This window comes from Bactrocera dorsalis, chromosome 5 (genome assembly GCF_023373825.1).
Source record: "Bactrocera dorsalis isolate Fly_Bdor chromosome 5, ASM2337382v1, whole genome shotgun sequence".
NCBI lineage: Eukaryota > Metazoa > Arthropoda > Insecta > Diptera > Tephritidae > Bactrocera > Bactrocera dorsalis.
The window spans coordinates 65,384,460-65,402,267 of record NC_064307.1 but is presented as its reverse complement, the minus strand read 5'-3'; the positions used below and the strand labels follow the sequence as shown (position 1 = coordinate 65,402,267).

Below are 17,808 nucleotides of genomic sequence, written 5' to 3'. Positions count from 1 at the left end.
GAATAGCACCCAAGAACAAGACTTCAAAGTATATTTAACAGGGTCGTAAAGAGAAAACAAGGAGGCGGGTAGAATCAAGCTTGCGATTTCACTGATACCTTGATTTTCGGTGAAAAAAATCTTCAAAAAAATTGTTGCAGAACACCAAGCCGCCCCAAGAACTCCATGCTCGGTAGAAATTTGCTTCGATATTCACACTATCTCTTCACAGTATGTATTTATATATATGTGAACAGGTACGAAAGAGATAAGTTCGGGTGTAAGCGAACATTTTAGACTCCCGCAAGGATCAAAAGCGAGTAAATACCTTCAGGTGTTGGGAAAACCTTATATAGTATTAAACTAGCGGAAGTATTGCACTGATTTCACACATTTTAAGCAAGTGGATACACAATTGTGAGAAAGAGATTATTTCTAAATGTTATTAAAAATTAAAAAAACCGGAAAATATTTATATAAAGTATATGGGAGCTAAGTAATAATTTTATTGACCCGATTTTACTCATTTTCGGTACAAGGGCTAGCTCTCGCCACAAATAAATTCGGTCAAAAAATAGCAAAAATACACACCTCGAATTGATTTTCGGAAGGATAGGGGTATATTGCCCCTATGATACGCATTTTTGGTCCAATTAATGCTGTAATCTCAAAAATGTCGTCCTCAAATTGATTTTCGGTAAAAAAAAATCAGGCATATCTACTGAGGCCCACATATTTGGTGTCTGGATCCTTACAAGGGAATGATATGAGAAATATTGACCCAATTTTAACTATCTTGTGTCCTAGGAATGCTATAATCTCAAAAATATTCTGCTCGAATTGATTTTCGGTAAAAAAAAATCAGATTTATACACTGAAGTTCACATATTTGGTGTCTGGGTTCTTGCAAGAGAAGGCTAAGAGAAATATAGACCAGATTTTTACCCATTCTTGGTCCAAGGAATGCTGCTCCACTCAAAAATTTTATCTTCGAATTGATTTTCGGTAAAAAAAAAAATCCAAAATTCATTAGGGTCCACATATTTGGTGTCTGAGTCCTTTCAAGGCAGGACTATGGGAAATATTTACTCGATTTTGCTCACTTTTGGTCAAATGATTGCTGCCATCTCAGAAATATTCTTCTCGATTTGATTTTCGGTAAAAAAAAGCATCAGCTTTATGCACTGTAGTTCACATTTTAGTGTCTGTGTCCTTGAAGGGGAAGGGTAAGTAAAATATTGACCTATTTTGCCAATATTTGGTCAAATGAATGCTGCCGTCTCAAAAATATACGTCCTTTAATCAATCACGAAATCAGCCTATTTAGAAGATCGCTTCTCTACTCCCTGAGAAATTGTGACCATCGACTTTGCGAACGATGTTTTGAGAACAATACCATCAGAGGTTCAAATATCCGCCCAGTCTGGCCTGACGGGTCGCGCTCCCAAAGGGTCTATCTCCTACACTTTTATTGCTATTACCTTGAAACTTTGAAAAAATATTCTAAACATACCATAGTATTAAAAAAATATATAAAAATAAATTAATTACGCTCCATTGCATTTTGATGTTCTTCCAAATTTTAATAAAATTGCAATTCATCATTACACATTATTAATCAATCACAAAATTTGCTTTTGAACACTCAAAATCTCTTTAATATACATAATTGACTTTTTATACCCTAAACCCCACACTGATCACCTAATCCCTCCACCGCCATTTGAAATTTATTACTAAAACATCAACAAACGATTTCCGCCAACAAATTGGCGTTGGAGACATGACTTTTCGACTGTGACGATTGACACGAGCGTGGGACAATCGTCGCGCACTTGCAAAGCAATCAGAATCAACACCTCGATTGCTTTCTCACCTCGTGCGGCGGTGGCTCACACCGTAGCGCCGGTACTTAGCCGCAAGAAAGTAATCAATCACGTTGCGCGTAATTATCGATAATCCAAAACTCATGTAAATGTCATTACAAGCAACAATAAACATCGATCAAAGAGTGTGAAAGCCCCCACGTACCGCTGAACGAGTTGCCACACCGCTGGCAAAACACCACACAGCTGGAGGGCTTTTGGCGCTAAGCTCATAGCACACTGTTGACACAATGAATTACGAAGGTGGGAGGAAACTGTACGACATGCGGCGAAGTGTGTGTGTGTGTGTCGCCTATGCTCCTGAGTGCGAGCAGATTTCATACATTTTCAGCTGTAAAACATTCAATGTCTAATTATTATTGCATAACTACAGGCGCTAAACGTCAAATTAAATGAAATGAAGCACGCATGCAAATGTGTATCTGCCAACTCTGGTGTATGAATTGCAATGTGCTACACCGCAAATCAGCACACAGCCTACAACGGCTACCACGCGGCGTATGAGTAACGGCGCATAAGCATGCGAGCAGCAGCGCCACTCATACGTTTATGTATTGCCGCGTGCGAGTTGGAGTATGGCGCGAAAACAAAAAACATAAAACACAGAAGCTCTTATGTAATTAAGTACATAAACGCCTGATTTGCGCTAACGAACACGCGCCGAAAACTCAACATGCTTAGATACTACTGTGCCAGCAATCACAACTGTATTCGTAAATATGTATAAATGTGCGAAAATGTGCGGCTATAATTAATCAACGTTGAATGATTTGTTTGCGTTGGAGGTATTAGCACGAAGACAGGTGAATCACGCTGCCTGCCGCAATAATTTACGCTTACAAAAAGTTTAATTTTAATTATGTGTGGCGACCTTATAAGAACTTGTGTGATTTTTTGTACTCAGTTTTAGAGATATCGATCTGAAATTATGCACACGTTCTTTGCTCTTCAAGCAGCTACTTATATGGCGGAACCACCGGTGTCGGGCCACTACAGCATATAGCTGCCATATAAACTGAACGATCGGAATGAAGTCTTTGTATGGAAAACTTTTTTATTTAAAACGATATTTTCACGAAATTTCGCATGGTTTATTTTCCAAAGTAATGCTTCAATATACCTAGAAATTTTAGCGATCGGATCACTATATCATATAGCTGCCATACAAACTGAAGGCTCAAAATAAAGTTCTTGTATGGAAAGCTGCTTTATATGACGAGATATCTACACGAAATTTGGCACAGAATATAACTTAAAGCAGCGCTATAATATCCGAAGAACGTTTCCGAATCTGACTACTATAGCATATAGCTGCCATACAAACTGAACAATCACAATCAAGTTTTGATATGAAAAACTTTTTTATTTAACAAGATATAATCATGAAATTTTGTACAGAATATTCCCAATGACAGCGCCTTAATATTCTAAGAAATGATTCAGATCAGACTACTATAGCATATAGCTGCCATACAAAGTGAAGGACCAAAATAAAGTCCTTGTATGGAAAACTGTTTTATTTGCTGAGGTATCTGCACAAAAATTGGCAAAGAATATTATTTTGAACAGCACAACAATATCTGAAGAATTTGTTGCGATCGAACTGCTATAGCATATAGCTGCCATACAAACTGAACGATAAAAATCTAATTCTTGTATGAAAAACTTTTTTATTTAACAACATATTTTCACCAAATTTGGCATGCTTTGTTTTCTAAGTCATTGGCACAAAATCTAAAAAAATTGTTAAGATCGGATAACTATAGCATATAACTGCCATACAAACTGATTGATAAAAATCAAAGTGCTCGTATGAAAACTTCTTTATATTGAAGGGTATTATAGCTTCGGGGCAGCCAAAGTGCACTGTTTTCTTGTTCTTTCCTAGATTAACGGCATAATTTCGAAATTTTTTCGAACCAACTTCAAACGGCGCAAGCTTTTCGTGAGCTTTTTTTACCATCATTCGTATTAAATATCAGCAGTCCAGTGTGTAAGCCTTACTTAAGCAAAAATACATGAAAGACCAGTAAAATTTTGGAAATATGCATGCCAGTAGCATATAAAATATACCGATTATCTACCGCCGTTGCGTTTGCAGTAATTTAAAAAATTCTTTATCTAGCAGAAATTACCACAAAGAGCAAGTCAAAATCGTTTACTAATAATTCAAAGCACATTAAAGTTGTAATTTACTCACGGACTCACTGATAAAGTAAGAATCATACTTTTTAGCAACACACACTGCTACCGCAACTAAATATTACACAGGTGTGTTGGCTTGTGTATTGACATCACTCTGACTGTCGGTGTGTCATGTGTCGCTTACGAGTCGAATTATTTAAGCATGTAATCCCTACATAATGCCCTGTAACTTAAGTTCATTTCTACGCTTTGCCTAATGCACTGTCCATATATGTACTACACATATGTATGTATGCATGTATGTATATATGTGTAAGTACTTTTTTCCACCTCCCATGGCAGGGCAGCATTTTTAACGCAATTCAGCTTGAGTAACTAACTTAAATTACTCTGCGAACACTATACAATATGCCCCTCCGTAATAGCCAACTGTATTCAGTCGCTATTACCGTTATTTGCTTACATACATATACATAAATACATACATAACTACATATATACATATACGACTATAATATGTGCAACTGCATTTCCATTCTTTGCTGCCATAGCTGCCTGCCAGCTGTAATCCCTTCATGCCGCAGTCATTATTTTATCTCATATCATCTTTTATTTTTGTCTAATTTGTATTGCACTTTTGTCCAAAACCTTTTTCGGTTTCATTGTCTCTAAAGCTTACAAACATATGTACTTACATATATATGTATGTATAGAGGTGTACACATATGTGTGCGCTTATTCTAAAATTTCTATTTCTATTTGCAGTTTGTGCTACAGCCTCACCGCATTGCAGTGGTCTTTCATGTGTGTATATATTTACAGTTAAATATATGCATTTAAAGTCTTAAAGGCTTCATTTCCGGCCACAATATTTTTCAACTGCGCAAAGGAAGAGCTTACTGCGCTGCTAGCATTTCAAGCGGCATTTAGATACTCGCCGCTTAACCGATTTTTGACTTTTGGAAAATGTCTGACTGCATAACGGCTCATGCTACGAGTATAACGGAAAAGAATGCGGTACAACAGATGCTTTTAAGAACAGAGCAATTTTGGACATGCCAAGTACGAGTTCGTGCGGAATTTCATGAAGATATCTCGTCAAATAAAAAAATCTTCTTTGCAAAAACTTTATTTTGAGCAGACACAGAACATATTTAGACAGACGCAGGATAGTCACAAAAGAAGTGTTTAGTTGTTTCCAACTCATCTTCTTCCATACAGCTGCTGTAGATGGCGTCTGATGGAATTCCCAGCCTCAGTGCGTGTACGTCGATAAGGCAATGGCCTGTTAAAAACTCCAAAACTAGGGAAAGGCTAGCCTTATTGACGACAAAGGGATCACTATATCTCTTGCCATCGTTCTTGGGCCAAAAAGCTTTTGCGACAGGGCATGCACCGATGTACCGCAGGTGGCCCAAGCTTCCGCGAAGCCCAGCTATCTAGTAGTAGAAGACAAGAGCATACCACTCCCATTCTAACTTTGCGGTTCTAGGGTGCCTTTTCTTGCTAGCTTATCAGCTGTATAGTTTCCTGCGATTCACCTGTGGACTGGCGTTCATACCAGACTTAACACAAACGAGGTTATTCACTCTTTGACCACCGCTGAGCCCGAGTGTTCAGACATGTGTTTTTAGGAACCCATACTCTCTGTGTCTGGTGGCAACTTTCGTAGCCATACAACTTGCGACGATGTCTATGTGTGGAAGATGGCTTTATTAACGAAAACTGCCAAACTAAATTAAAGTGTCATGGTTTGAGTGGAACTTAGTGCACCACACATGCTGATGAGCGCCGCCCGACTCGACACATAAAGACTGCAGAGAATTTAATGTTCTTAACTATGATTTCATAGAGCCAGAGGACTAGTTTCGATGAGAGACCCACCTTCTGGCAATAGTTCCTCTACAACGGTACAAAACAGTTTATTCCTTTTTTGTTCAATCTTCGATATTCGGCCATGAAAGCCTCCTATCCAGGATGAAGCCTAGATAAAATATATTATATCCGCTGGTTGCAGCCAGATGTCTCCCATTTGCGGTGGCGGTGCTACCGAGATCTTGTATTTTGTAGTGAATAAAACCATTTCGGGTTTTCAGGAACTGCCCTTTGACCATAAGCGCTACAAAGACAAACACCCGGCTACCACGATCTTCAAGTTTTTTAAGCAGGTCATTAATGACCAGGATCCATTGAAGAGGAGAGAAAACACCACCTTGTGTGCTTACGCTACTCACATTTCGTCGAGCACGTGCGTTTCCCCATTCCATTTCAATTACTCTGTAAGACAGAAGTCTGAAAATGAGGTGTTTGAGGTTTGATTCAACCCCAGGACCGTCGAGTGCTTCCGGCACGACGTTATTGAAAGTTCCCTCTATATCAAGGAAGGTCCCAACAGCGATTTCCTTAACTCTAATGGCTTCATCAAGCCACGACACGATAGTATGCAGGACAGTATCCACTTACTTGCCTTTACAATATGCATGTTGTGCCTCTGATAAATGGTCTCTCTGGACTGCGCCGCCTTATGTACAAGTCCATCAATACTTCCAGAGTTTTTAGAAGAAGGAAAAGAGGCTGATGGACCTGAAGTCTTTCACGGTATGTATGACGTACTATGCTGTAGTAGTCGAATACGAAAATTTTCTCCAGACACTGTAGCGCTTCATGAGGCAAAAATGCACACAAAATTTCGTGATGATATCTCGAATAATAAAAAAGTTTTTCATATGAAAACTTCATTTTACCATTCAATTTGTATGGCAGCTATATGCTATATTGAACCGATATCGATGGTTCTGACAAATGAGCAGATTTTTGGGGAGAAAAAAACATGTACTAAATTTCATATCGATATCTCAAACAATGACGGTCTAATTAACTAGTATATAGAGACGGTTAATACAGCTCATTTATGCCTAAAAGTATGCAATATGACTGTTCTATAAACATATTCGTTTCCATTAACTAAACTATATTTGACAACGAATTAAAAACCATTGCAAATGCACTCTTGCCATAATAATTTCATGACATTTCAATTTGGGAATATGTATGTCTGCTGCCCACAAGGCTTGAAGTTAGTTCCATAGCTGCTGGCCTTTTTGCGCTCGCTTCTCTGCTAAACACATTTATGAAGATATGTAACTAGTTGTAAGCGCACTGGGAGCATGCTGAAATTGTGTCATTCATTGTCGATGTCGAGCAATCAACGTGCATTGTCTGCGTAATTGATACCTAAACAACGCTCAAGGGCAAGAGCAAATGCAAAAACAACAAGAGCAACAGACGCCATGTGAGCAGTTGCAATTGTAATAAGCATAGATATAAAGCTTACATGCCAACCAAACCTTGGCCACTAGTACGCGCAAAAGCAACAACAACAAGGTACTGCAATAACACATACTGACCCCCCTGCAGAATGCACCCTCTCAAAGCAATCACTAACCGGTTATTGCCAAGAAAATTGCAACGAGTCTCACATTTGCCAGGCGAAACAAAGCCAACTCCGTTCAAGGATGGTAAGGAATTGGAGGCGTAAAAGCGAAAATGTCAACGAACGCAATGTCGGCGACGAGGACAATGGCAGTCAGTCAGTCGCAGCTGCAGCCATACCATTTCCTGCCAGCTTTCCTGCAGCCGACGACGGCTCAGCAGCAAAAAACAATGCAAGCCAAGCAGCAAAAACACACACACAAGTTGTTGTGGGGGAAGAGAGAGAGAGGAGAGAGAAAGAGAGCGCGCTACTAAGTATGCTGAAGGATGCAGGAATCAACGTTGCACAATTTAAAGCCGGCATGTGTGGTGTCTTGCTAAATTTATGTGTGCGCTCGCCATGTAAATTATTAACACACAGTGATAAGGCATTACAAAATGCCGAGTACAGTAAGGAGTATGTGAAATTAGTAACAGGCGGCAACAAAAAACAAAGGCGATACAATTAAATAATATACAGTTCGTATATGGTCGTAGTAGTATGCTATTTGCATAGAGCAGAAGAATGCGGTCTCGTGGAAGCCTGTATAGTAAATACGCCTGAGTAAATGAGTATGTTTTGTTTTGTGCCGCATGGCGTAGCTTTAGTTGTGATTCGCCATAGTGGGTGGCTGTCTATGTAACAACAACAACTTTAACAGCGCTAACGGTGAATTACGCAGTGTAAGTGCAACAACAACAACAAAGTTTACAATTTTGAATGAAAAGCTCTACTACCGCGTAGTGCGCGTGCATGTCTGAATACATACATATAAGGACGATGAGGCTGAGTTGAGGGGTGGAAGGTGGCAAAGCAACGAGAGAGAGAGAGAGAGTTTTTCTTACTCACAGTTACGTTTTTCAACAACCCAAGCATTTAGCGAGCAACACTCTACAAACATTGCGCGCTCTATTTACTATTTGCTGAGCGCCGCTCTATTGAGAGTTTCATTTTATGGAGACTTTCGCTCCATTGTCGCCAACGCCATTATTGACACCCACCGCCAACGCCACAGCACGCTAACGGCACTTTGCATTCAACGATTAAAAAGCACGAATGTTGGTAGACTGTTGGCTGGCAGTCTAAAAAAAATGCCTAAAGGCTGAAAAAAATTCCTTCGGGGTTTATGGCGGCTAAGCGCGCTGAGAGTTGAGAAAAACGAGCCAAATCATGAATTGCAGCGGCTTTAATTGCAAGCGTTCAATAGTCAAGTGATAATAATAAAAAGGCGATATTTTTTGTCAACAATTATGAGCAAAATATTTATTTTTTGTTGGAAACGAAGCTCGCGCTTTTAAGGTTGTTGCGAACTGAGCGTGGACAACACATAGTATGTAATGGAGGGAGTTACAATATATAAATATACATATATTGTTACAACAAATATTTACGTATATCATCACCTAAAATGCAAAACAACGTAACATCAATTTTCATAAGGTTACAAATGGAGGAAAAAGGATGTAATAGAACCACTAAAATTTAAACAAAATTTGAGTTTCGGTTATAAAATGGTTATATATTGGTTAGCATTCTCTTATATTGAAACAAAATTAGAGTTTTCATTATAAAATCGTTCTATATTTGTTCATACACTATTATGAAATTTTAGTTTTGGTTATAAAATGGTTATACGAGTATATTGGTTATAAATTGGTTATATATTGGTTACAAATTGGTTACATATTGGTTAGAAATTAGTTATATATTGGTTATAAATTGGTTATATATTGGTTACAAATTGGTTATAACTTACATTAGAAGCCGAAATTTTGATGCTACGAACATATATAAATTGACGTAGTGAGTCATAAGCAATAAAAAACCCAGTTCGATTTTTTTTACGATACCTTGTTTTGCACTTTAGGTGACGATATACATATATAAAATATATATAACCTATAATATAAAATACTGCTTACATTTCTTGCACCAAAAGTTCGTTGTTTACATGCCAACTCCACGTTGTTACTTAAGGGCCTTCACAGACAAAAAAAAAATGTTTCAACAAATATTTTCTATTAACCACTTTGCACTATCACCAATTTTTTGGATTAAAATTTCCAACTTTTCTATTTCTGTTTTTGTTTTTATTATTATTATGATTTTTTTCTTTTCGCTTTCCTATTATTATTATTATTCCGTCATAAATAATCACACAGCAGGCATGCCATGCACAGCGCCTGCGCAATTTTTCGCTACTGCGCCACTTTCAGCACGCTTCCTTCAGCACACAGCAAGGATGAGCAGTCCCGACACCGATGCCGACACACAAACGCGAGCTTTTTTTAAGTGCCTTTTGTGCGTGTGTATGCGTAGTATTGCCGATGTATTGGTACGCCAATTTACATACTTCTACGCTCGTACATATAGAGTCGGTCGCGCGTCGCACACAATAAATTATATACAGCAACAACAATTGCGTCTGCACTCTTTGATTTTCCACAGCTCGTGTTTTTCCGGAAGTCTCGCGACGCCGTTTTGTTGCTTCATTAAATACGCAAATTTGCACACTTCATAGACAATTTCAAGCACAAGTCCAACAAAATTTTTTGTAACCAAAGCACTTTATTATTATTCTTTATATTGGCACCACTAATTGCGGGGATACGCGTCAGCACCCACGCCACCACACCGCGCGCACACACAAATCAACACAAACTTACACATTGCACCAGTCCATACACAGACATAATTATAACACTTAACACTTAATTGAAACCGCCGCGACGCGTCCCACGCACGATTTGCACATCCTTTATCCGCGAATGTTCGCTCGCAACTGAGTTTATGCAGTGGCGCTGCAGCGAATTTTAAATCTCCAATAGGCAGCAATAGTGTTGGGAAAGCTTGTATTGAGCGCAGTGTGCTGGCTCGCGCACTCTTCGTGTGCATTGTGTTGGTTTGCAGTGGCGCTCTCTTTTATCCTGTGCTTGCGTTGTAGAGTAACCATTTGAGAGTAAATTAATGTGTTGTGTTTGGATTCGTGATTTTTGTTTCATATGACCACTAGTCGCTCAGTTTTTGAGTTAATGCTCTGAAATTTTGTACACGTACTTTTCTACCCAAGAAGTTGCTCATTTTTCCGAAACTACCGATATCGGCTCACTATAACATATAGCTGCCATACAAAATGCAAGGTTAAGCATAAATTCTTGTATGAAAAACTTTTTTATTTGAAGAGATATCTTCACGAAATTTGACATGCATTATTGCCTAAAATAATGCTATATAATTGGAAAAAATTTTCCATATCGGATGACTATAGCATATAGCTGCCATACAAACTCAACGATCGGATTAAAGTTCTGGTATGGAAAACTGTTCTATTTTACGAGATATGTTCACAAAATTTTGCATAGATTATTGGTAAATACCATGCTATAATATCCGAAGAAATTTTCCAAATCGGACCATTATACTTTATGGCTGCCATACAAACTTAACACTCGAATTTAAGTTTTCGTATAAAAACCTTTTTTATTTGAAGAGTTATCTTCACAACACGACGGATTGTAGGCTAAGACAGCTAAATAATAACTGAAGAATATTTCCGGATCGGACCATTATAGTATATAACCATAGATATGAAAACAGAACGATCAAAATCAAATTGCTGTTTTATTTGAAAAGATATCTTGACGAAATTCGGCAAAGATTATTGCCCAAAGAAAGACCATAACATTCGACCAAATTTTCCAAGCGGGCCACTATATCACATAGTTGTCATTCAACGTTAACGACCAAGCTCAGTACCTACATAAATATGACAGAGACATTGAATCATTAATACTTCTCGAGATATTCGGCTTTTTAAGTAAGGTAATAGTAATAGCTGAAAATTGCTTCGATTTCGATCCTCTGATTGACGTTTTACACCTTAAGGTATTGCCTAGGCTTTGATTTCTGCAATTTGGAAGAGTACGGTTACACCCGAATATAGCGCTTCCTTACTTGTTTCGTTACAATTTTAATTTTTTAGCAGCATACGTACGATTTAATGGTTTATGACCACATAACAATTTCGAAAATTTTAAGTTAAGACATTTTCGAATTTAGTGTGCGACAAAACCGAACCGCCAAATCGTGCCACCCGCGATAAATTTCAGCGCAACTTAGTTAACAGTAGCAAGTGCTGTAAAAAGTTTAATTTAACAGAAAGCTTTGTCGAAGCTTTTAAAGTTTACAGTTATTTTTCAACGCTGTAAATTTTGTTGGCTTTATTGGAACTACACATTACAAACTACAAGTACAAACAAGCAGCAGCGTTAAGGCGCCACTTTATGGCTCTTTGAATTAACGATTCAATATAAATAAATTCCAGCATTTTTTCAACATATTTATTTTTATTATTATTTTTATTCAAAAAATCGCATTTTAAATATTTGTTTACTGAAATTGAGCCCCCAATTAAATACTGTGTGAAATTTACTCGTGCATATGTATGTACATATGTATCTATGTATATACCTGGTAAAGTATCATATTAGTAGCTAAAGCGTGTAACCTTAAGACTTGCTAGCTCTAATTGCATTTTTGTAGCATTATTAGTTCGTAGAATTTTTGGTGCAAAATCTGCTGATGCAATACGCGCCAATGAGCTATCACCATTTGAAATAAGAACCATTCATACATGCATACATACATACATACAAATATTTCATGCCCTCACAGGGCGCTGTAATCAATTTACTACCAGTTTGACGTTTCACAAGTTTAAAGAAAGAGCGCGCTAATGCAAGCGGCAAGAGAGCGAGCATGGTGTGGCGTAGAGTGACCTACCTTAATCAAAAATCAGATTATTTTTTTTATTTTTATAGAAATTTGTATTTGAAAAACATTTGCTTTTGCATACATACTCTGAGTACAATATCAAAGATTAATTTTATTGCGCCAACTAAGCGAGCGCCGAACACTTTAGTTTTTCTTTGATAAGCGGCAGTTTCATAAATCTTAATGCTTTTGAAGAACTTACATAGCTTCAGCTAAAATACAAAATAACGTAACATCATTTTTCAAAAATTTACAGGCGAAGGAAAAACGATATAATGAAGCCACTAGAATTTAAACAAATATTGAGTTTAGGTTATAAATTGGGTATGAATTGGTTATATATTGGTTATCACACACTCATGTTGTAACAAAAAAATAGAGTTTTCGTTATAAAATAGTTCTATATTTGTTATAAAATGGTTCTGCATTTGTTATAAGATGGTTATATATTGGTTATAAAATGGTTATATATTGGTTACCATACACTCATATTGAAAGAAAATTAAAATTTTCGTTATAAAGTGTTAACATATTTGTTATCATACACTCATATTGAAGCAAAAATTGAGTTTAGGTTATAAATTGGGTATGAATTGGTTATATATTGGTTATCACACACTCATGTTGTAACAAAAAATTAGAGTTTTCGTTATAAAATGGTTCTCTATCGGTTATAAAATGGTTATATATTGGTTATCATACACTCATGTTGAAACAAAAATTGAGTTTTGGTTATATATTGGTTATAAAATTGTTATATATTGGTTATCATAAACTCATATTAAAACCAAATTGGAATTTTCCTTATAAAATGGTTATATATTGGTTATTATATCTAACAACGATTTTCAATTTTTTGTTTGATGTTACATTGTTTTGCATTTTAGGTGACGATATATACATGCTTCCAACTGATTTTATTTTCAACTCAAAACAAAGACGGCAACCCTTGCGCTCTCTTAATTCGTCGCGCGTCAGCTGTTCCAATTGCACGTGCTCTTTACAGAGACCACTGCGACCGGCGAAAAAGCAGTCACATCTATACATACGATATCATTTGTGCATGCTAGGTATATATCTAATATATCTTAGACAACACCTAAGGTTTCGATATTCGCATGTGAAACGTCCACGCGTAGAAACGCGACATGAGCACGCTCCAGCTATTACCGGTCGCCGCGTATTTAGTGAACAGTTTATTACTTAATCAGCAATAAAATATTTATGCGGTAGTGATTTAATTTGGCAAAAACAAAAAATAAAATAAATATAAATATACTAAATTAAGTTAATTGTAATAAAGCAACAATTAAACACAGCAATGGAGGAGTTTCTGGAAAGTTGCGGGTAAGTGAAGCAGCCGTGCGCAATCTTAGGAAGAATTTCTTACCTGACGGCGCTGAAATAGGTAGAATAGAAGACGCATGTATGCAGACAAATGTTGGTGTGACTCTATTGTATTGATGTATCGTAACGTCGTATCGTATCACCCTGCCTACGTTGCAGCTGTCTAATAAAAATGAATTTGGTCGCACAAAAGAAAAACCAAAAGAAAATGATTTAATTTTTGACGTTATGTGCAGCGCATGCACCTGCATAAGTGTATATGTACGAGCGTGTAAGCATTGGGCTATTTTTATTACGCGCGCAACTAAATTTGGGCTTGCAGACGTATTCCCCCAACAACAACAACGAAATTCAATTATCATCCATATGATTGCTATGCCATGTGGGAAGTAGACATACAGACATATGTACATACATACATACAAACTATTGATATTTTCAGTTGACTTACTAAGTCACTAGCTAGTAATGTGGTTTAGTAATTGGAAGAGCGCGCAACACATGCTTGGTGGTGGCGAAGAGAGTGGCAGAGATAGATAAGAGCGCGCTGACGTACATATATTGAATGTTTTGTTGGCAAATTTTGGTTTACGCGGAGTTGCCATGTTAAGTTTCACACTTGTTCAACGCAAAACACGATCAGCTGAAAATTTCCATTTCCAAAAAAATTTTTAATTCAAAAAATTAAAAAATAAAAAGTTGAAAAACGCGTACATGACTCAGAAATTATTAATAGCAACAAATACCATGATAGAAAGTGCTGAATTTGAGTGTAAGCGAGCATTTTTTGCACTCGTAACTTGCAAATGCAAAAGGCGGGAAAAATTCTTTTCATATTTCAATGATAAATCTGACACATTGACCGACATTTTCAGTAAAAATTACACAATAGGTACTGAGGTTCACTTATTCAGTATCTGAGGACTTGAATAGTTTTGGTCCGATTTGAACAATTTTTGGGCATGAATCGATACATCTGAAAACCACTAATCGGCAAAGTTTTATCCGGATACATTGATTGGTGCTTGATTTTTATACCGGAAAATAAAAGAATCAGATGGAATGAAACTAAGTGTTATATAGAAAGTAGGCATAGTTTTTATCTGATTTCGCTCAGTACTGTAATGTCGGAATGTATGTAGAAAATTAACTCTCGAAATTGGTTGAAATCGACACCGCTTGACACCGTCTCTTCGCCATGGTCCGACTCCATCGAAACAGCATGTTTCCTGGGTCTATCGTTGGATGATCTCGATGACAATTTATCTAATTCTTGAAATCCTAACGGGACTGGATAACCGTTACACAAGCCAGACACATTTGTCAAATTATATATTTCTTTTGTACCAAGCAGCACGGGCACCAAGTTTCATTACGATATATATATTTTTACTCAAGTTATCGTTTGCACGGGCGGACAGACAGATATTTACTCGGCATTCAACTCGTTTCGTCAGCCTGATCATTTACATTTACATATGTACATATATAACTCCTATATATCTCGTTTAGATTTAGGTGATATATGAATGTATATATAAATACTATGAATGTATGTGTTAGGTTAGGTTCGATGGCTGATCCATCGTACTTGGACTATTATATCTTTTGTGTCCTTTGTGAAACAATAAAAATAGAGTTCGCCTAAACAATCTTATAAGTCGGTTTATAATAGCTTTGTCCCCAATACAAATTTACTTAGCTGTTTAATTTCTATTCCCACAATCTCGGTGAATTGTCTGAAAGTGTGAGTTTCTAAGAATCTAAGCACTGATCTCGCGTGACATTTCGTCTTACATACAGCTGCTGCAGTTGGCATTCGGTAAAACGCTTAACCTTACAGCGTGAATGCCGATAGCACAATGGCATGTTCGAACCACCATAACGAGGAGCAAAAAACTCACTGAATCTCTAACGATCGATCTTGGGCCAAATGTGAAGTCAATTTTTCCTGTAGTACCTAGACAACACGTGGAGAGTGGACGCATTCCCACTCCACTATTAGCGAAACGAGGATGCCTTTCCTTGCCAGCTCTTCAGTTTTACCGTTGCCTGCGATTCCGTTGTGGAAAAACCATAGACAAACCCATAATAGTCTTAGCACAAAGTGACTATATGCCATTGATAACGAGGTTATGATTTCCTTAACGAGTTTTGAACACATGGTTAATGAACTGTATATCAATAGAACGAGAAGTGTGGTTTTTTGAAATTAAATTAAATTAAATTATTTAATCATTTGTAATCATGTCCGTAACAATTTGATACTCACGCTGCTTCCTTAGGTTAGAGCTCAGTTTGGCTGCTACTCGCTTTATTCAGAAAGTTATAAAGATGGAGTGTAGGTGGTCGTTCAATAAGTATTTTTTTTTTGTTGAAGGGCTGATCTTATTGACAGTTAAAGCAAATTGAAAATGATGTAATATGTAGGAAAAAATGCTGACTGATCGCCTATGTCAAAATTTTTTGGCTGAGAGAATCTTCACTTTAAATCAGGACCTCAAAAACCACTTGTCTGTAAGAATCACACATTTAATGAGCGTGGATTCAATCACTTGCCTGAAAGTTGGCAAAAGATATTAGATGAAAATGGAAAAATATACTATAATTTCATAAAATATTTTACACAATAAATAAAAATTGTTTAAATTGCACTAAAAAGCGAAATTACTTAGTGACCGACCCATTAGTTTGCTATTACGCGTACCAGTGAGTATCCCTTAAACCGGGTAATAGGGGAGTTAGTAAATGCGTAGCTAGGACAGAGTTAAATTTTCAAAAATATCAAAACAATCACGCTTCAGCATCACACACAGCTTTTCAACCCCCTTTTAAGTGCTTCATTCATTTACATATGTGTGTGTGCCCATTACTTACCCACAACCACATAAAAGCTTTCATTTTAAAGCTTTGGCTACGTTACAATTTTACGCGCTAAAAATTCGTGCTTTCAGTAATTTACAAAAGTGGCTTGCGACTTGGCAGCTGTGTGATGTACCGCTTGCATGTCAAATCGTCAACGACGCTCAAGCCGAAAAGAAGCCAATTGATCAGCAGATCACAAGCTATTGACATAAACGAATCAATCGAAATAGTTTAGTATAGGCGGTGAAAGATTTTACTGTTTTTTATTGCTGAATTTTAAATGAAAGACGCTCAAAAAGAGTTTTTGTTACTGGATTTTAAATGAAAGACACTGAAAAAGACTGCAAAAGAGGATACGACGCATTGTGGGCTGTATAAGTGAAGGTCGAAAATTAAATAGTGCCTGTGATTTTATATTTCTTTTCGCCACTAGAAGCAAAGGTATTTGTTTGTGTGTGAATTAAAAAAATATATATTTATTAATTAGTTTATGGAGCGAACAATTTTTGTGTCGCATACATAAATGTGTACGTATGCAGCTAAGAGCTAACAGAAAAAAATTAAAAAAAAAATTTAAAAAATTTAAAAAAAATATTTGAAATAAATAAACTATTAATAAAAATGAAAACAAAAATAAAAAATATTAAAAAAAAATTTAAAATAAATTTCAATAATTTAAATAATTAAAAATATTTAGAAAACACAAAAAAATTAAAAAAAATTAAAAATAAATTAAAAATAAAAAAAATTTAAAAAAATCTTTAAAAAATTAAAAAAAAAATTTAAATATAATTAAAAAAAAAAATTAAAAACGAAAAAATAGTAAGGGAAATGGGCTTTAATTCGCATTATTGAAGTGTAAATAGTAAAAATATTCTAAAAACATATTTTACGCAGCTATGAGTTTAAAAAAAGTATAAAAATTTAATTAAAAAAAATTAAATAAAATCAACATATTAATAAATTCTTTTTTCAAAATTCTTAATTAAAAAAATTTGTAAAATTAAAAAAATTATTAAAACAAATAAATAAAATAAAAAAAAAAATAATAATATAAAAAAAATTAAATAAATTAAAATAATTTAAATTAGAAAAAAAATAAAAAATAGTAATTTAAAAAAAATTAAAAATAAAAAAATTTAAAAAAAAATTTTAAAAAAATGTAAAACATAATATATAAAAATATTCTCAAAACATATTTTACGTAGCTATAAGTTTAAAAAAAGTATAAAAATTTAATTAAAAAAAACATTTAAAAAAAAATAAAATCAAAAAATTAAATTCTTAATTAAAAAAAATTTTAAAAATTAAAAAAAAAATTCAAAATGTTTCATAACAAAT

General features: G+C 35.7%; 1 protein-coding gene across 1 annotated transcript in view; it reads right to left on the bottom strand.

Annotated features, from left to right (window-relative positions):
• Positions 1-10,282, bottom strand: part of LOC105227865 (beta-1-syntrophin) — a 134,510-nt gene extending 124,228 nt beyond the window's left edge. Inside the window, exon 1 of the mRNA XM_049457395.1 lies at positions 9,405-10,282. The gene's annotated coding sequence lies outside the window, so the exon portion shown is untranslated. The remainder of the gene's footprint in view (positions 1-9,404) is intronic.
• Between the last annotated feature and the right edge of the window lie 7,526 nt (positions 10,283-17,808).